General features: G+C 36.3%; 1 long non-coding RNA gene across 1 annotated transcript in view; it reads right to left on the bottom strand.

The window, feature by feature from the left end:
* Positions 1-21,732, bottom strand: part of LOC122200267 — a 316,204-nt gene that overhangs the window by 227,276 nt on the left and 67,196 nt on the right. Inside the window, exon 2 of the long non-coding RNA XR_006193771.1 lies at positions 14,905-14,985. This is a non-coding gene — a long non-coding RNA (uncharacterized LOC122200267). The remainder of the gene's footprint in view (positions 1-14,904; positions 14,986-21,732) is intronic.

Here is a 21,732-nt window from a genome sequence, read left to right as displayed (position 1 = left end):
AGAGCAGAAATAAACAATATAGAAACAAACAAACAAACAAACAAAACCCAGGGGCACATGGGTGGCTCAGGTGGCTAAGCATCCAACTGTTGGTTTAGGCTCAGGTCATGATCTCACAGTTTGTGAGTTCAAGCCCTGCATTTGGCTCTATGCAGACAGCATGCAGCCTGCTGCGGATTCCTGCTCTCTCCCTCTGTTTCTCTCTGCCCCTCCCTTGCTCATGCACAGGTGCTCTCTCTTTCAAAATAAATAAATAAACTTAAAAAAAAGAAACAAACAAAAAAATACAGTAGAAAAGATCAATGGAACTAAGAGCTGGTTCTCCGAAAGAATCAATAAAACTGATAACCCCCTAGCTAGACATATCAAAAAGAAAAGAGAAAGGGCCAAAAGAAATAAAATCACAAACGGAAGAGGAGATCACAACCAAAACCACAGAAATACCATTATAAGAGAGTATTATGAAAAATTACGGGCCAACAAACTGAGCAATCTGGAAGAAAGAGACAATTTCCTAGAAACATACAAACTACCAAAAGTGAAACGAAGAAATAGATGATTTGAACAGACCCATAACAAGCAAAGAAACTGAATCAGTAATCAAAAATCTCCCAACAAACAAGAGCCCAGGGGAATTCTAGCAGACATATAAAGAAGACTTAACATGTATTCATCTCAAATTGTTCCAAAAAATAGAAATGGAAGGAAAACTTCCAAACTCTCTCTATGGAGCCAGGATTACTTTGATTCCAAAACCAGACAAACATTTCACTAAAATAGAGAATTATAGACCAATATCCCTGATGAAGATGGATGCAGAAATTCTCAATAAAATACTAGCAAACTGAATCTAACAGTACACTAAAAGAATTTGTTACTACGAGTAAGTGGGTTTTATTTCGGGCTGCAACGGTGGTTCAATATTTGCAAGTCAATCAATGTGATACACATTAATAAAGAAAAGGATAAGAACCATACGATCCTCTCAACAGATGCAGAAAAAGCATTTGACAAAATACAGCATCCATTCTTCATAAAAACCCTCAAAAAAGTAGGGATAGATGGAACATAACACATCATAAAGGCCATATATGAAAGACCCACAGATAATATCATACTCAATGGCGAAAAACTAAGAGCTTTTCCTCTACAATCATGAACAAGACAGCAATGTCCACTCTTACCACTGTTATTTAACATAGTAATGGAAGTCCTAGCCACAGCTAGCAGACAACAAAAAGAAAAGGCATCCAAATTGGCAAGGAGGAAGTCAAAATTTCACCATTCACAGATGACATGAAACTCTATGTAGAAAATTCGAAAGACTCCACCAAAAAAATTACTGGAATTGATACACGAATTCGGCAAAGTTGCAGGATAAAAAATCAATGCACAGAAATCTGTTGCATTTCTATACACCAATAATGAAGCAGCAGAAACAGAAACCAAAAAATTGATACAATTTACAACTGCACCAAAAACTGTAAGATATCCAGAAATAAATCTAATCAAAGAGGCGAAAGATCTGTACTCTGGAAACTATAAAACACTGATGAAAGAAACTGAAGAGAACACAAAGAAATGGAAAGACATTTCATGCTCAGAAATTGGGAGAAAAATATTTTTAAAATGTCTATACTACCCAAATCAATCTACATATTTAATACAATCCCTATGAAAATACCAAAGTATTTTTTATAAAACTAGACCAAAACAATCCTAAAATTTTTATGGAACCACAGAAGACTCTGAATAGCCAGAGCAACCTTGAAAAAGAAAACCAAGGCCGGAGGCATCACAATTCCAGACATCAAGTTAGATTACAAAGCTGCAGTGATCAAAACAGTACAATACTGGCACAAAGACAGACCGACTCACAGATCAAGAGCAGAATAGAAAACCCAGAAATGAACCCACAACTATAGGGTCAATTAATCTTTCACAAAGCAGGAAAGAATATCCAATGGGAAAAAGATAGCCTCTTCAACAAATGGTGCTGGGAAAACTGGATAGCAACATGCAAAAGAATGAAACTGGACCACTTTCTTCCACCATGCACAAAAATAAATTCAAAATAGATAAAAGATTTAAATGTGAGACATGAAACCATACAAATCCTAGACAAGAACACAGGCAGTAATCTCTTTGACATGGACTGTAGCAACTTCTTCCTAGATATGTCTCCTGAAGCAAGGGAAACAAAGTAAAAATAAACTATTGGGACTACATTAAACTAAAAATCTTTTGCACAGTGAAGGAAACAATCAACAAAATTAAAGGGCAGCCTACAGAATGGGAGAATATATTTGCAAATGACATATCTGATCAAGGTTTAGTATCCGAAATACATAAACAACTTATAAACTCAACACCCAAAAAACAAATAATCCAATTAAAAAGTGGGAAGAAGACAGGAATTGAAATTTTTCCAAAGAAGACATATAGATGGCCAACAGTCACATGAAAAGATGCTCAAAAACACTGATTATCAGGGATATAAAAATCAAAACTACAATAAAGTATCAACTCCCACCTGTCATAAAGGCTAAAATTAACACAGGAAACAACAGGTGTAGGCGAGGATGTAGAGAAAGGGGAACCCTCTTGCACTGTTGGTGGGAATGCAATCAGTGCAGCCACTCTGGAAAATAGAATGAAGATTCCTCAAAAAGTTGAAAAGTAAAATTAACCTATGATCCAGCAAATGCACTACTAGGTATTTCCCCAAAGAATGCAAAAATACTAATTCAAAGGGATACATGCACCCCAACATGTATAGCAGCATTATTTACAATCAGCAAACTATGTAAACAGCTCATGTCCATTGACTGATGAACGGGTAAAGAAGAGGTATTAGATATATAATATACAACGGGATATTAGCCATAAAAGAAGTCTTTCCATTTGCAATGATGTGGATGGAGCTAGAGAGTATTATGCTAAGTGAAATAAGTCAGGGAGAGAAACACAAATACCATATAATTTCACTCATAAGTGGAATTTAAGTAACAAAACAAACAAACAAAGGGAAAAGAGAGAGAGGGAGACAAACCAAGAAAGAGACTCTTAACTACAGAGAACAAAATGATGGTTACCAGAGGGGAGGTGGGTGGGGCGTAAAAAAGGTGATGGGGATTAAGGAATACACTTGCTGTGATAAGCACCAGGTGTTGTATGGAAGGGCTGAATCACTATACTGTTCACATGAAACTAATAATGCATTATATGTTAACTAACTGGAATTTAAATAAACACTTTAAAAAAATAAATGCCTTTTGATGAGTGCACTGTGTGATTCAGGACAAATGGAAGATGTGACTGATTATTCACCTAAAAGGATACCTGAGGAAATCTGTCATTATTTAACTTTGAATACACACTAATTTTTCATATTATTATTTATAGTACAATACTGTTCAAATTTAAAAACAAGTTGCCTTTATTTTGTCCATATATCCTCAAACGAGTGTTCACTCATTACAAACCCAAGATTGTCTACTTTAGTTCCCAAGCCACAACAGCCTGATAATGCACAGGGATTGGGGGAAACTTAATTTCTTTCAAAATCTTTTTTTTTCTTTTTCTACCACTTTCATACCCAAATTTTCTAATGCAAATTTATACACCATGACCTTGTGGCTTCCTTCCTCATCTGATACAATGAAACCTCTGATACACTTGAGGTTCTTTGCTCTGAAGGCTAGCCTTTACTCACAGTTTGTCATGACTTTTTTATCCCACAAGGTTCACTGGGCTGAGACATATGCAGACTGAATGAATGCGCTGTATTATTCATACCTTTCTGTCCCCATCCTCCCTCCAAATTACATGTGTCAATGATGACCACACTGCACTAAGGTCTAGCTCATGTCTCAGAACTATGTTTTTACCACTTTTATAAACTAAGTCAAAAGAAACAGTTAGAGCAAGTAAGTTATGGATTACAACATATCATTGGAATCAGAATGTAGGAAGCTTTTGGAGTTGAGGGCACAGGAAAAATTCTAAAACTCATTTTTGTTAAGAAAAACTGGTATACTAGTGAATTTATGGATACTACTAATGTCTGCAATTCTAAGCACACTGTACATAACAAGTATGGTTAGTCAGAAACACATTTTTATTATTATTTAGAATCTACTGTACTAACGTCACTGGAAGCAAACAAACCATAAAGTACTACAAATCACAGCTATATGTTACTTAAAGTTATGAATTCAGTCCATATTACATTAAGCTGGGTAAGGTATCTATGTGAAAAACTGCTTAATAACTTATTCAAATTGAAGGTGAAAATAGTGTTATATTCATAAAATTACTTTTAAAAATTATGTAGAGTAAAATTTATGTAAAAATTAAAATTTTCCCTTAAAAATTTTAAGACCTTATACTAGAGTGCATGTTAGAAAAGGACACGATACAACACACTCTCAAAGAGGTCTTTCAAACTTAACTAATCCCTCTCAATCTTCTCTTTCACAAAACAATTATCTTTCTTATTTATTCGAGCTTCTTGGAAGGTCTATATTTGCTGTTTATCATTCCATTGAAATCTCTCTGTAAAGTCACCCAAATTTCCAAATTTATAAACACAGATAAAATTTTTCAGCCCCTCTTCCTTGACCATTCAATGGTATTTCACACCATTCACCTTTTCTTCATACAAACCTTTCCTTTCTCAGTTTCTTGGCTTTCTCTTAGAAGTCTCCTCCACACCATGTCCTTTCAATGGCATTGAACCTCAGGCTTTCTGCCTTCTGCTACTTTTTGTTATCTCTGGGAAAGGTTAAACTACTCTTCTTCTGCCTTGGCTTTCATGATCCAGCCCAAAGTGATACAGAACTGTAGGATTCATTGCCACTTTATCTCCCACTACACGTCCATGAAATAAAACAGAATCTATTTTTAAGTTCTTCCAGAATTATTCACTTCCCAAATCTATCACATGGTGAAATGAAAATAGGGTTCACTTCCCCAGATGAAGTTTAATAACCATGTGTTAATCTTAACCAAGGATATAGGAATGAACACAAAGATATGTAAACTAGCTGCTTCTGAGTGTCTTTTTGCCAGAATACAGCTCATAGATGGTTCAGCAATTTTACATTAAAGAATACCTACTAGACACAGCATCACTTCTAGGAGCTCTGGGACTTTTACATTAATAGTTGAAATCAAAGGATAGTAACAAAAAATATTGTTAAGAATGAATCAAATACAGGTAACTTTCTGGCTTGGGCAGCCTGTTTTCTGCATATACGCTCCAGTGTGTCTGTATTTCCTGTTTGCTACTTATATTCAAAATGTATCAGTATATTTTCCCAACATAATTATGTAATTGTCATGGTACTACAAAGGCAAAAATCAGTAAGTTTATATAAAAAATTCTATTCCACACAGAAATGAAGTTTGTAAACAATTACTGAGATGACAATGTTAATTAATGTTAATTAATTATCAGTTGCTAATGTTCAATAATACTCAGATATTTAAAACCAATAATCACTAATGCCATTGTCTGAAAAGTAAATGTTAACAGACAGGGTGAACAAGTACAGAAAGAATAAGTAATTACTTTCTCTGATTATTCATATCAAAGTAAGATAAGTTATTTTATTAGAGGACCATGGAATTTAATCATTGGGGACATGTTAGAATTTTCACCAGAAAAAAAAAATGTAAGAAATTATCATTTGTAGAGGAGGCTATTGTGTCTAGGGAATATCTCTTGCTTAAGCTTTAATTTTTCTCAGTAAAATCTCCTATTAACATGTTTATCAACCAAAGTTATAGCAAGAATTAAATTTCTACAATAGGTAACAAAGCTGCAGGAACAAGACTATTTTTAATTGGATTATTCTTATCTCTGTTAAGCTTTCTTCAAAATAATTAAAAAACACTGCATTCACCCAGAGGATAAAACATTCAAGCAGAAATAGCAAGATAAATACATGAGAGAAAAGGGGGTGAACTGCTATTTGACTCGATAAATTGTCTGGCATACTTATTTGTTTTCCATTATGTGTAAGGTGTTTCAAAGGATTATGAAAATGAGATGGAATCAAGATGAGTGCTCTTTTCTCACAGAAAATGACTTTTTAATACAGCAGTTAATTGAACTGTTTTCCCCCAGAGAAGGTCACAGACAATATTAACTATCAGAACTTTTAGAGAAAAGTGTTGCATTCTTGCTGAAAATTAGGAAAAACATCTTGTTACATTTAGTTGTATGAAGCTGCAACAAAAAACTAAACATGACTTTAAAAACAAAGACAAACTATAAGCAGGGCTACATTTTCATCACTTATTTTACTTTTTTAATTAAAAAAATGTTACTTTGAGAGAGAAAGAGAGTGTGCACCCACGTGCCCTAGTGGGGAAGGGGCAGAGAGAGACAAAAAGAGCCTACACAGGCTCGGTGCTGTCAGTGTAGAGCCCCAAGTGGGGCTCCATCCCACAAACGGTGAGATCACGACCTGAGTCAAAATTAAGAGTCAGATGCTTCACTGAACAAGCCACCCAGGCACCTCCATCACTTATTTTAAATAATTCTGCTCATTATTCATTGTCTCACTGAGTCAACCATTATTGACCATCCTATCATGGAAAATACAATACTACCAACATTAGGATCTGGAAAAGTATCTTTAGGAACCAAGGTGTGAATATACACTGGCACTTCTCATAAACAGAAAACAAAAATGACCACAGAGACAATCCTTAAACTTGGGAAAGATCATACCTTGGCTTAGATAACATACTTCATATGGCCCTTCTCTGGTTTGTCTTTCACTGTGCCCTAACGGCTATGAGTTGGGACGCCAAGGGACAAACTCACTGTGATACTGTATGCTGCCCCCGACCCAGTAAAGCCATGTATCTGGTGCCTGAAACCCTGGTAAATTCCCAGCCCAAATGGCGCCAATAACATATCCAATACCTGTAACCAGCCCTTTTCCGTAGGAACACGTTCTTGAATTTAGACATCTTCCGGGCGATCATTCCTAGATTATAGGAATAGCCAAAGACCATTGAGTTGTTTGAGAAAGTGAAGCTGGATAAGACATACAGCTGGGGGAAGGAAAAAAAAGAAGGTGGGCTAGAGGCCAGAATTTCCCCCATGGCCACCTCTGCACCTTTGCTCAAGCTGTTCTCTCCATGTGCTGCTCTCCTTTTTTTTTCTAGTAAATTCTTATTCTTCCATGCTAGCTTCAAGGCATACCAATGATTTCTCAATTTATACATGTTTCTACTATTGTACTTCTGACATTATGTTTCTTTGCTTATCTATTTCCCCCTTTGAGCTCTTGAGTGCTGATAAAATATTTTATTAATTTTTTGTATCCCTAGTGCCTTCCCAAGTGCATGTTCCAAATTATCATATGATGGACATCAGTGAACTCTTTTGAGCTACATAATGATCACATAATATCCATTTAAATAAAATCTGAGATTCAGTTCCGGTTGTTTAGTGAGGGACCCATATGAATTTATTGTGTAATATCCTTGTGACTGTGGAATTGCTATTCTAAACATGTATTATGGAATATGTGGGGGGGGGGAGGTTGATTAATATTCTCTTTGTTAAATTGGCATGTGAGTACAAAGGAAAATTAAAAAAACGGCTAAAAATAAGTTAAAATCACTAATTCCAGAAAGTTCTGATTAACTGTTGAACTCAGAAAGTACTCAGAAATCTAGAGGATGACTGTTAATGGACACAAAATCCATGGTGTAATGGAAGCTTGTATTTTAGTCTATTTCAAGGAAACTTTATACTTGGTAGTATAAATGTATCATCCACAGTAAGAGCAAAAACTCCATTTCTCTGTGTCTTATACTACTGTGTGGCAAACTGGGTCTTGTATTATTCTGTATGATTTTGTGTAAAATTGTTCATGTGAAATGCTAAGTAAGTCACCACAAATACGGCTTTATAGAAAGTGTCAAGAAGCCTATAAATCCCCCAATATTTACTTCCACAGTTATGATGATTTGAAATTCCTGCCTAAACATCACTCTATTTAATACTTCCAGTAAGCAAATCACAGATTCTACTACTGAAACTAATGTTACACTATATGTTAACTAACTGGAATTTAAAAAATATCTCTAGTAAGCACCTCTTAAAGTTCTATTCAGTTACCATCTGTTGAACATTTTTTTTTAACTTGGCCCTATGCCATGCAGCTTCCAAGAGAAATAATAACATTGTATGTCATAATTCAAATCATGAGGACTTTCTAGAAAATAAGATCAGACACATTTGGAGAAACAGAAAGGAGCAAGAATAAAATAAGTATGCAGCAAGGGCCTTGGAAAATTTAGGAAGAAGGACTTAAGAGTAAGCTAAAGGTTTCAAGTTGGTTCATGGACAGCAAATGCTTGCCTGGGCCTTGTAGGGTAGGTAGAAATTAAATAGTTAAAGTGAGGGGCAGGGGCTAGAAGTGGACCATGGTCCTCTGTAAGATGGAACACTATTAGAGCCCTGTAGAACAGAGCAAGTAGGTAGCTGGTTTAAGATGACATTTTAACTCATGAGAACCAAACATTAACCAACTGTCTTATTAGATTGGCTCAGAATGGGACACAGAGACAATAGATTTGACTGGAAATAAAAAAAACAACAATAACAACAGGAAATTCTAAAAAAACACAACTTATTCATTACTATACTATTTAACCCAAGGTACTACAGAAAAGGAAAGGCTCTGTGATACACCCTCCAGAGACCTGACACAGATTATTTGACTGGTGGCCTGAAACATCTGAATATGGCTTTTACATGTGTGGAGGATGAGGAAAGGGAGGACTTCTAGGTCACTGGTATCAGAAGCAGTGTGCAGTTTTTTATTCAATAATATAGGAAGACAGGTAAGGGTGGCTATAATCAAGATTAATAGCAAGGACACAAATGCTATTTGCATGAGTTTTAATTGAGTTGTACTTAGTTCTGAACATATGACATTATCAGTAGAAAGGAGAATTCTCTCACAAAATCTATATATTGATGATCTCTAATTATATATTTGCGGGGCACCTGGGTGGCTCAGTTGATTAAGCATCGGACTTCAGCTCAGGTCACGATCTCACGGCTTGTGAGTTCAAGCCCCATGTTGGGCTCTGTGCTGACAGCTCAGAGCCTGGAGCCTACTTCAGATTCTGTGTCTCCCTCTCTCTCTGCCCCTCCCCCACTGGCGCTATGTCTCTCTCAAAAATCAATAAACATTTTAAAAATTAATAAATAAATAAATAAATATATATATATTTGCAACCCAAATCACTCCTCTGGGTTCTACACTCCCATTTCCACATGAACTCCTAACAGTTATAACTGAGTATTTCAAACAGGTCAAACTCAACATGCAGAACAGAATCCTTTTATTTTCACTCATATATCAGTTTCCCACTTATGATTAAATATTCTACCATATATCCAGTTTAAGGCAGAAGTTTAGAAGTTAGTATATTCTTCCAGTTTGTTGCCAATCCCTGCTTGCTACCACATGAACTTTGTCATCAAGTTTCAACAATTTGTTTTAATTGATCTACCTCTGAAACATATTATGAATACCTCTACCTTTCTATATCTACTCCTACTATACCTGTCAATCCTGTCATCTCTCACCTGAACTCTTGTAGCCTCCTTTCCAGTTGTCCCCCCTGCTTGTACCTGTGACACCACCAATCCTTCCCTATATATCACCTCTGTTCCTTATCTACTTGAAACCCAAAGGTTTCCCATTGCACTTGGGATTGAAATTCAAATGACGAACACACCTTCTGGTCCTTCTTTGCTTTCACCCTGGTTTATTGCTCCAAAAGACCTTACTACATAAGATACCAATGATCAGCATGATCCGGCCACATTTGTCATTATTGACTTCTGTTTGTTATTCACATGGCTACTGCCTTTGATTTATTCAATTCTCAGTTTAAACACCCATTCCTCAAAGACGCTTTCCCACATACAAAGTAATTCCATTCCACACACACACACACACACACACACACACACACACATTTTTCTCCATTCCACTTCATTTCGTCAGTAACATTGACCACAATTTATAAAGATTTTTTCATTTGGTAGCTTTTATGTCTATGTCTTTTATTCTGTGAGAGCAAGAACCATTTCTGCTTGATTTGCTACTATATTTCTAACACACAGCATACTAGTGCATAATAGGCACTCCAGTATTATCTGTTTAGTAAATACATGGACTTTTTTTGTACATTTACTGATATACAGCCTTCTAAAGCACCCTAAAAATATTTTAATGTAAACCATACTGATATTTTTCTCTTAAAACTGTATTAGGAAAAAAATGGGATTTAAGTTAATAAATAAGCAATACAATTTTTGGTTCAAATTAGAAAAGGTAAAATGATAGAGCCAAAATGTAAAACAGTATGGAGATTTCTTAAAAACTTAAAAATGGAACTACCATATGTTCCAGCAATCCCACTTCTGGGTACATAATCCAAAGGAAATGAAGTCAGTACCTTGAAAAGATATATCTGTGCACTCATCATCCCTCCAGTATTATTCACAGTCAAGATATGAAAATAACAGAAGTATCCATCAAGGGATGAATGAAGAAAATTTGGCATATACACACAAACACACACACAGGAATATTATTCAGTCATAAAGAAGAAAATCTTGCCACTTCCAACAACATGGATGAATGTAGAAGATAGCATGCTAGGTGAAATAAGCTAGGCACAGAAGGACAAATGCTGTATGAATTCACTTATATGTAGAATCTAAAAAAGCTGAACTTTTGGAACCAGAGAATAAAAATGAGGTTGCTAGGGCCTGCAGGGTACGGGAAATGGTGAGATATTCGTCAAGAGTACAAAATTTCAGTTGTAACATGAATAAGTTCTAGGGATCTATGTACAGCATGGTGACTATAGTTAATACAAATTTTTTTACACTTGAAATTTGCTAAGAGAGTAGATCTTAAGTGTTCTCACTACACACACACACACACACACACACACACACACACACAAAAGGTAACTATGAGGTGATGGATGTGTTAATTAAGTTGACTGTAGTAATCATCTCACAATGTATACATGTATCAAATCATCACTTTGTATACCTTAACTATATGTAACCTTTATATGGCAATTTGGTCTCAATAAAGCTGGAAAAAATGGTGAAGGTAATATATAATTCAATATATCACTATTCTACAACCCTCAGTAATCTTTGATATACCTGTCAAGAACATACCAAGGCTTTTCAAAATATCCATCCTGAGGATAGTGAAAGGCATTTGCTATTTTCAAACTAGGTTGATTCTTATAATTGCATTTGAGGACGATGAACCCCTTAAAATGTCAAATTTCACCTATAATTTCATATTCCACCTCATAATTTAAAGGTGACTTCCGTCAGCGAGGTATCTATCAAAAATAGGTCTATAAATATGCTTTGCTCATTTTTGAAATGAGGGAATTGAGGTGTGAAAGAATATTCAAAGTTTTTACAATTTCATGCAAAAAATAGTCAAGTTTTCTGAAAAAGAAAAAGCTATTCTAGGCATTCTTGTTTTTCATAGTTTGGTTTGGGTTAAATTAAACAACACAATAGATCAAATCAAATATGTTGTGATATGCTAAACTAGCCAGTTTAATATTTTCACAATGTGCTAGATTTTGTCACATGCATGTAAACAAAACCTGTGCCTAAATGCTGAAAATGAAATGGATGTTTAAAATGACAATGATACCAAATATATGACAATGATACAGATGGCCAGATCAAATAACAGATAACTCAGATCTTAATTAAATGCTCCTTTGGGCTGAAATTTTCAGGTAACTGAAATAGAAAATGTTTTGTTTTGTTTTGTTTTGAACCCAAATAACCCCAATGTTGTACTTGTTTACTTTGTTTTGGTGTAGACTCAGTCTATTTTTGGCCATTATAAGACCCAAGAATTTGTCCTTAGGTATAAAGTGGAAATTCATTCCAATCAGTGTTATCTCTACAATTCTGTATCTTGGGGAGAATGCTAGTATAAAGACTCTGTAAGTAGTAATATGAAAACAAACCATGCTAGATGAGGTATGAAATGAGATAAATTTTAACATTTATATGTTTATTTTTCTCTCTTCTGTAGAACCTTAGTGAATAACTGAAATATTATGAAGCAAAGAAATATTTGTGTTTTTATTTATTTTTGAGACAGAGAGAGACAGAGCATGAGCAGGGGAGGGGCAGAGAGAGAGGGAGACACAGAACCTGAGCAGGCTCCAGGCTCTGAGCTGTCAGCAGAGCCCGATGCGTGGCTCGAAGTCACGGACTGTGAGATCATGACCTGAGCTGAAGATGGACGCTTAACCGACTGACCCACCCAGGCACCTCATAGCAAAGAAATATTTATCATAAAAGAATTACATTACTGAAAGACACATTTTGTGTTTTAATCCTACTGTTTTGAAGCAACTTCTCATTTTGGTACAAGCTTCACTGTGATTTTTCTAGTTGCTATGAGTAAAAAACTTCAGAACACTAACAGATAGGAAAGAGTTAAAGGATTTATATTTCTTTTCATGCCCTATGGGGGAAAAATGTGTAAACCACATTCAGTTTTATTCATTATGCTTTCCACTATCTCTGCCTGTTGTGGCAAATTCAATGGTCCATGCAGACTTAGGCCCCAAGCTGTTGCTGTTTTGATATTTTGGGGGCAAACTGGGGAGAGGGTGGATCATAGCCTCTATCTGCCTGTAAACATGATGTGCCAGTCTATTTTTAATTTTTTTAATGTTTATTTTATTATTTTTGAGAGAGAGACAGAGTGCAAGCAGGGGAGGGACAGAGAGAGAGAGACACAGAATCTGAAGCAGGCTCCAAGCTCTAAGCTGTCAGAACAAAGCCTGATGCAGGACTCAAAGTCATGAACTATGAGATATGACCTGAGCTGAAGTCTGACGCTTAACCAACTGAGCCACCCAGGCACGCTGCCAGTCTATTTTTAATAGACTAATGTGTCCACAATCTAAGAGTGCAAAGCTGAGGCAAATGATAAAATTCATACAATGCTACACTGCTGTATGCTGTAATTCCTAAGTAATTTCTTAAAAAGAACAATAGATATTTTCCCAAATAGGTTTATAAAGAGCAATCATAATATTTCTGAACTAAAAAACTTAAAACCAGGACATACATTCAATACTATACAACCAACTTGTTACATATTTTTACAGAAAAAAGGGAATACTTTGTGAGAGCACAGTTTATAATTAAAAAAGGTATCTTTTACTATAAGCAGAGTTATTGTGTGGGTGGAAAAGAGATTAAGGTTTCCCCTAATTCTCCCGTGAAAATCCTAGACTATAAAATCAAGACTGAACCACCATATCAACTGGGTCTCTATTAACACTGGAATGAATTTTATATTTAGGAACCATCATAAATATAAAAGCCATATGTAAGCCATGACATATAAACCATTATAAATAGTCTAGCTTATTTTGTGCATAGGAAGATACTATGATGGAGGGGAGAAAGGCATGCTTTTACGAACCACACATTTTTAATGATTTCACTTGATTCAAGTGATTTTTGCTATGGAAGTTTTAATAGCAAGACAGTTCACAAACAGGCAATTTTATAAGATGTAGCTTACCAAATGGTATTAGCCAAAGCATCTAGTAATCCAAAGTAAGAAAAAGTGAGATTTAAATGAGGATAACACTTGAATTAAATCAGCATATCTGCCTGTGAACCTAATGAGCTTACATTATAAGTATTCTTTGATTCACTCCAGCAATCCAAAATTGCTTAAGCATTCAGCTGAGCAGTAATTTTATTTGAAATTACTTGGACTTCATATATGTAGAATGGTTGTGACTTGTATTTTTGTTTGTTTTGAATCAAAAAGATAGCCTTCCTAGGTATTCTAGAGGTTAACATTCTATGTAAATGTTTCTTTTTAAGAAGAAGTTGCACATTTATCTCAAATACACTGCATATTCTTAGCATATTCATGAAACGCTCTGTCTCACCAGCCTCACCCAAAACAGGTCATCAGTTAGCTCATCCTTCCCATGGCCATACTTTCTACCTCCTTCCTGTTTACCCACAGATTCTTATATACTCATGTACTGCCATCAGCACCTGGGAACAGTGATTTGTTTGATGTTCAGACCCATCTTCCTGAGAGTCACAGCCACGAGGGGATTTGTTACTGCTATGGAAGGTCCAATCCTGGCCAGCCCTCAAAAAGGACACGCAATGAACATTTGCAGTTTCGCCATGTGGAAGAAGGCCAGACCTGTGAAACTTCAGGCATGTTTCAGCACATTATGAGGAAGAATTCTAAAATGTTAGCCATTCAGCATCCCTCAGAAATTATGGTTGCCACCACTAGAGTTTTCAAACAGATGGCAAATGGCCAATTTGTCTTAAATGTCAAAGAGATTTGTATTCATCCATTGAGGGTTATACAAGCTAACTATTAAAGTCTCTTGAAGTCCAAGGTAATATTTCATAGTATTTTGCCCTTCTAATTCTGGGAGGAAAAAAATCTTTACCCTCAGTTTTTAAAGAAAAAGTCATTTGACAAATGTGGGAAGCGAGACAGTCATTAACATATATATTGGGCCTGGAGTATGTAACAGATTACACATTGGGTAAGCCCTATGATGCAAAGACATCAGACAGACTGGAGTGAACAGGGCCATGAACAACAACAAAAACCAGAGTTTAAGTCTTCTATATGCTGAACCTTGGGCAAAAGTCTTATCTAACCCAAGGTCTTAACCCATCCACAAAATAATGGGGGTGGACCTTATTTTATTCATCAAATATTTCTTGAATCTTTTCTGTATTTCAGGTTCTGAAGATAAAGGTAAAGATATATTCTTCAAAGTACTTACAGTCAAGTTACATATGGTGTGATAGAGCCCAGTGGGGATGGCATTTCAGGAAAGCCTTCCTGGAGGAGGTGAACTCAGAATCTGAAAAAGACAGGAATTGAGTCAAGGAGCTTATTGAGAATGTGATAGATATGAACCCAAGGCCTGGCAAAACTGGAAAGTGTTAGTGGGCAAAGTATGTGTGATGGGATTTGGGTAATGGAGAGAAGTGATGACAAGTCCTACTAAACTTTTAGCTCCTCTGATTGTTTGCTGCTATACTTATCTTTTAAAAAATTTGTTCATGTTCCATTTCCCACTTCATTGTTATTTCTTAATAACAGAGATCATATTTTAATGTTCCTTTGGATTTTTCTTCCTTTCCACTCTAGCTTTCTAAACCTCTACCCTAGTACCCTCCACTTACAGTGACTGTTCCTGGGAGACCCCACTAAGTGGGCTGACAAACAGATGCTATTTTCCTTTTCCCCTAGTTAAGGGTGCACAAGCTTCCAGGCATTTAAGTGTAACCTTGGCCTTTTGCATACACAAGTCTTGGTTCTCCTCCCTCTATTCCATCCTGCAAAGTTTTTTTGTAGTTTCCCTCTACTTCCTCCCAACTTCTGTACCTCAAAATGATCTAAATGGAGAATTGGTATCATGCTTAAGGGACATCAAGGTGAAATGGAGTCTTTAACCATGAAAAATACTATTTAACATCCCCTCAGCCTCCCTGGAGGGAGAACCTGAGAAAGTAGTTAACAGGGTGCTAAAATTTGGTGGTAGGCTAAGTCTGTTTTGTCAAGCAGTTCTGTGTCTTGGGGCTTTCCTGAGAGCTCTCTAGAGCTGCTTTATGTTATAGCCTTTTTTCACACAAAATTATTCCTATGTTTATTCATTGCTCACTAAGTGGCTGGCACTAGCTTCAGAGAAACTATATACAGGAACTCTCCAGAAGGTGGTAAAGGCAGCTATAGTGCATGAGACACAGGTTTGCTGTTGAGTATTTCTGTGCCAAGCTAAGGAACGAATGTCTTTAACTGGGCATTTAAACAATTACAGGGACTTGATTCATTTCAAAGCCAGTAAGTATAAGGATCAGTCAACAATCAACACTGTGTTTTCATCATCCAGGAGTAGTAAATTCTCCATGTGTCAAGTGAAAACGGAATCTTGCATTAGCCCTGCTAAGGGCTGTGTATTTGAGAACAGTCCTTTTTCCTTTGGTTTCAGCTTATTCTGGTGGCTTAAATGTGTATGCTCAGGTCCAGAGTCTGAATCAGGTGAAGTGATTTCCTTTTAGTAGTAGGAGTAGGAGAAAAGAGTCATTTGTCCCATCACTAGAATATATTGATTTGGTACTAGAAAGAAGTAAAACAAATGGGCCATGTGGGCTATGTGTCTAACTCCCTTTAACAAACATTGACATAATTTGAACTAGGACAAAAAAATGGTCACTTGTGAGAGAAGTCCTTATGAAGAAACAAGAGAATAATATTGAGATCTCTCTTTCTTGGACATATAAAAGTAAAATATACCTCAAGTCTACAGAAAATTATATAATGGCATTTGTAATGATAATTCACTCATAACATAGGTCAGCGCTTTGAGAAAGATATCTAATACTTGTGTACTTCCCTAATAAATGCTCACATAGGGTACATTAAACTTTGTATAAGACAATTTTCTCATTACTGATATAGGAGGAAATTACAGAGTATCTTTTACTTGTTTAGTCACTAGATATTGGTAAAGAATTCCTTGAACTTCCTCTGTCCTCAGTATAACACCCATGGAGAGGCACAGTAGCATATGAATTATATCATAAACTTTGAGTCATGCAGAGCTGAGTTCAAGTCCTATCTCCCTTACTGTATCACAAAACGAAGTTTCAACTAGCCTAAGCAAGTAAAGGGAATTTTTTTGCACATATAATTGAAAATTTCCAGCCTAACTAAAACTTTGTACCCTTTGAGCAACATCTCCCTATAGTGTCTATTCCCCAGCCCCTGACAGCCACCTTTCTACTCTCTGCTTCTATGAGTTGGACTTTTCAAGATTCCACATATAAGTAGTATCACACATTTGCCTTTCTCATTCTACCTTATTTTACTTTGTATAATGTCCTCCAGGTTCATCCATGTTGTCACAAATGGCAGGATTTCCTCCTTTTTCAAGACCAAATAATATGCTTGTGTGTGTGTGTGTGTGTGTGTGTGTGTGTGTGTACAGAACACATTTCCAAGGTTTCAGTTATGGAAGATGAGTAAGTTCAGGAGATGAAAAGTACACCATGATGACCAAAGTTGTTAATTGTGGATTGTGTACTTGAAATCTGCTAAGACAGTAGATCTTAAATGTTCTCATCTCACACACACACACACACACACACACACACACACACACACTTACAAAGGTAACTGTGAGGTGATGGATATTTTAATTAGCGTGACTGTGAAAATCATTTCACAATGTATACATATATCAAAACATCACCTTAAGTATATACAATTTTATCTGTCAATTATACCTCAGTAAAACTGGAGGAAAAAAAGAAAAATTCCAGGGGAATCTGGATTTAGGGAGAATCAAAATTCAGGAATCAAACAGTATCATCAGGACTGAGTTGCTCTCCAATTCTTGGCATGATTTTGTCTCTTCCGTGTTATGATTTTATTTATGTTGGAAATAAATGCAGCTCCATATTATCTCAGGTTACATACCAGCCAAGAAGACCATGGGTTTGTAGAGTTTGCAAAACACATGTCCTGAAAATTGAAGGCTATTATTGCAGGTGAAGTAAATTGTTGCTTGGTGACAAAAATGCCATTTCCCCTTAAATTCATTTACTAACTGTGTGATCTTGGATCACTTAATTAACATATTCAGCTTCAATTTCAATTATAAAATGGAGATCACAATGTTGACTACTTTCTAAGGTGTACTGAGATTTAAATAAATTTTTAAAAAATTTCTAAGGCTCGGGGCGCCTGGGTGGCTCAGTCGGTTAAGCGTCCGACTTCAGCTCAGGTCACGATCTCACAGTCCGTAAGTTCGAGCCCCGCATCGGGCTCTGGGCTGATGGCTCAGAGCCTGGAGCCTGCTTCCGATTCTGTGTCTCCCTCTCTCTCTGACCCTCCCCCGTTCATGCTCTGTCTCTCTCTGTCTCAAAAATAAATAAACGTTAAAAAATTTAAAAAAAAAAAAAATTCTAAGGCTCTTGGCACAATGTATAACCAGAGGACAATAATAAACAGAGGACAAAACTGCTGAAAAATGCTCCTGAGAAAGCTAAGCGGAGGAAAATGGGGTCCTGATCTCAACCCCTTGTCACTGGGACTGAGGATCTCTCTAAAGCAGAATACCACATTTCTGTGACAAAAATGCATTTCAAAGTGTGTGACTAAGTGAACACAACAGTTTAAACTTACCAAAGAAAATTACATCAGCATTTATGAAAGATGTAGCATCTTTGGTGGAGAGAAGGAAATAGAAAAAAATAACCATATCCTCGCATATGAAAAATACATCACTTGTTTTTAATACTTCCTTCAACCTACAGGGGAAAAGAAGAGAATCCAGGACAAAACCATAGCTTCAGGCACATGCATCACTTGGGTATAGAAAATTGGTGAGAATTCTTTCTATCTGGCCGTGATCTTCAGAAGGATTGTTCAAAGTCACCCACTGGACTAGAATGATGAGAGACAGAGAGGGAGGGAGGGAAAGTAGGGACTGAGGGAAGGAGGGGAGGAGGCAGAGGGGGAAGGGAAAGGGGAAGGAACAAAGGATAAAACACAGATACGTACATTATTCCACACTGGCAAGTGAAGGAGGGGCTCCTGAACTCTTTGAAAATGTGCTAATACCCTTATCCTGATTTCCCTATAAGCAATACGGATTTCCAGGAGAGCAACAAGAGATAATAGCCCTAATCAGAGAAATGATTGAAAGTGAAGCACTGATTTCAAAAGCTCTCTGATACTCCTGGGATGCCTCAGTGCAAGGCATATTTTCTGGAGATAGAGAGTAGGCTATGGAGGGGAAACGTGGTGGTTACTCCAGCACTTGAGGTGCGCTCACTTTACACTTTAGGTGTAAAGATAGTACCAAAAGTCCAACAGAGCCAAGCTGGTTGATATGCTGATACGTTTGGCAATTATCTTCTTTTAATTTCTGTCTCAAAGTCACATCAGGCACAATACATATTTTTACAGAATGATGTTCAATATACGTGTATGGTTTTATGACAGAGATATTTCAATTCATCAGCATGCTTTCATAATCAAGTATGGAGCAACTTGGAATGGATAATTATCAAGAATATTTTAACATACTACATTGAAGCATATCCTAGTGATTAAATTTTTAAGGGCAGAAATATTAGGAAGAGCAATTAAGGACTCCAATCATTCATATGACAAAGAATGGTTGACAAAGCCACCTAAAACTCAAGGGCTGACCCACAGTTTGAAATTTGGGGGAATTACTTAAGATGGTGCAACCAACATTTTACCTCTTACTAACCTTGCCACTAAACAAGAAACCACCCACTGATGTTACAAAAATCCCAAATACATTGTGTTCTTTAAACTTTAAATTGTCAATTATTTTTAGAGTGATTAAAATTAAGACAAAAATGTCTTTTATATTTACCCTTAATTTTACCTTTTCTAGTCCTTTCATATTTTTTATGTAGACCAAAATTTCCAGTTTTTATAAAATTCCCTGTACCTGAAGAGCTTCCTTTAATATTTCTTTGATGGCAGGTGTGTTCGCAATGCCTTCTCTCACATTTTCTAAGAAAATCTTTGCCTTCTTATTGAAGGATATAGGTGCTGACTATAGTAATTTGGCCGAGTTCTTTTAATTTCAGAATAAAAAGATATTATTTGTTTACTATTTTTTGACTTACATATTTTCTGATGAATGGTATGCTATAATTCTTACTTTTGTTTCTCTGTACCTAACAATTTTTTTCTCTGTATATTTTCAAGGCATTTTCTATATTTCTGGTGTCCAGAAACTTGACTATAATGTGTCTAAGTAGTGTTTTCTTTTGTTTTATTGTTTATTTTTTAAATTTTTGTTTATTCTCTTAGGGTTTTATAAGTTTCTTCAGTGTATTCTTTCACTAATTTTGAAAATTCTTGGCCATTATCTCTTCAAATATTCCTTCTGTCATGTTCTTTCTGTATTGTCTTTTTTGAAGTCTAATCACATCTATCTTAGACTCTTCAATATTGTCACACAGCTGTCTGTGCATCATAGGTTTCAAATTCTTCCAGCCCTAGGCTGCTGTTAGCATATGTTCAGTATAGGGCCTGAGATGCCAGAGTATTTTACTCACTCTATTCCACCTTCAGTTTCCAGTGCTTCCTGATGTCTGTGCCATAGAGAGGGCATTTTCTTGCTTTTCACTGTTGATAAACTTCTGGGCTTATGTGGTGCAGCGGGCAAGTTCTCAGTTCTATTTGCTGCGCTTCAATATTATGCAGGCCTGTGCTGAGCACTGTATATGGGCCTTTTCAGCATTTCCACTCCTCCTCTCTTTGGCAGCTAAACTCTACCTGTATCCAAGCTAGGTCTTGGGCCAAAGAGAAGGGGTGCCTGGGCAGCTCCATCCGTTAAACATCTGACTCTTGATTTTGGCTTAGGTCATGATTTCACAGATTCATGGGGTCAAGTTCCATGTCAGACTCTGCACTGACGATACAGAGCCTGCTTGGGATTCTGTGTCTCCCTCTCTCTCCACCCCTCCTCTGCTGGTGCGCTCTCTTTCCCTCTCTCTCAAAATAAATAAATAAATAAATTCAAAAAAAAAAAAAAAAAAAAAAAAAAAGAAGAAGAAGAAGGAGAGAATTTCCTGCTTCTCTACCAACTGAACAGATTCCTGTTTTGTGTTGATGCCAAAGCCTGGAACCAAGTGAATTTCCTGCATCTCACCTCAGACAGAAGGCCTTTTTGTCTCTACCCTTCTCTAGAAGCAGTGGATCTTTTTCTGAGTCTTAGGATTGGGGGGGCGGGGTGTTTATTTTAAATGAAAGTAGGATCCAAAAAGGTAGACGGTGTTTTGTGCCTGACTCAAATGGTGTTTGATAACCATTTGCATACCTGAACAGTGAAGGAGGCACTTTCCAAACTCCTGCTGTATTGTGGGCACCAGGTAGATAAATAACTATGGAAAAGAGCCTTCAAGTAAGATGGCCTCCCTTCCTGACTGGAGTTCTCGGTTATTCTAAACTGATCTGTCAGCCCTGGTTAGTTGCCCTACTTGTTAAACAGCTATAAAGGAGGTAAAGGGCTATGGGCTATACTCTATTACAGAGGATATAACCATTGCCATGAATGCACAGGAGATCAGGAAGAGTGGCTTTTTTTCTCATGCCCTTAAACTTAAAGAGGAATAAGTGGCTTACTGAAAATTAACACATTTTAAGAAGTGAATTTTCAAATTTTTCAGCAGCATAAATCTTTTTTCATAAGAAATGTTAAGTGGCATCTCAAAAATCAAGAGAAAAGAACAGAATTTTATTAATATTATTTAACTATGTAGGATTAAATACATAACATGTACTCTTTAAAAAGTAAATGAAATGACAAATTTACTTTTTGATGAACATAGGCATTTACAATTTGGAGTCATGGGCAATGGCTGAAAATAATACGTGCATCCAAATTTCACTTACATAGACAACTGAGGGGTTATGGTAAAATGTTTTTATTTTTATTTATTTTTTATTTATTTATTTTTTTTAACGTTTATTTTTGAGACAGAGAGAGACAGAGCATGAACAGGGGAAGGACAGAGAGAGAGGGAGACACAGACTCTGAAACAGGCTCCAGGCT

The sequence above is a fragment of the Panthera leo genome, chromosome A1, assembly GCF_018350215.1.
Source record: "Panthera leo isolate Ple1 chromosome A1, P.leo_Ple1_pat1.1, whole genome shotgun sequence".
NCBI lineage: Eukaryota > Metazoa > Chordata > Mammalia > Carnivora > Felidae > Panthera > Panthera leo.
The sequence above is the reverse complement of the archived record's forward strand: the minus strand, read 5'-3'. Positions and strand labels throughout refer to the sequence as shown.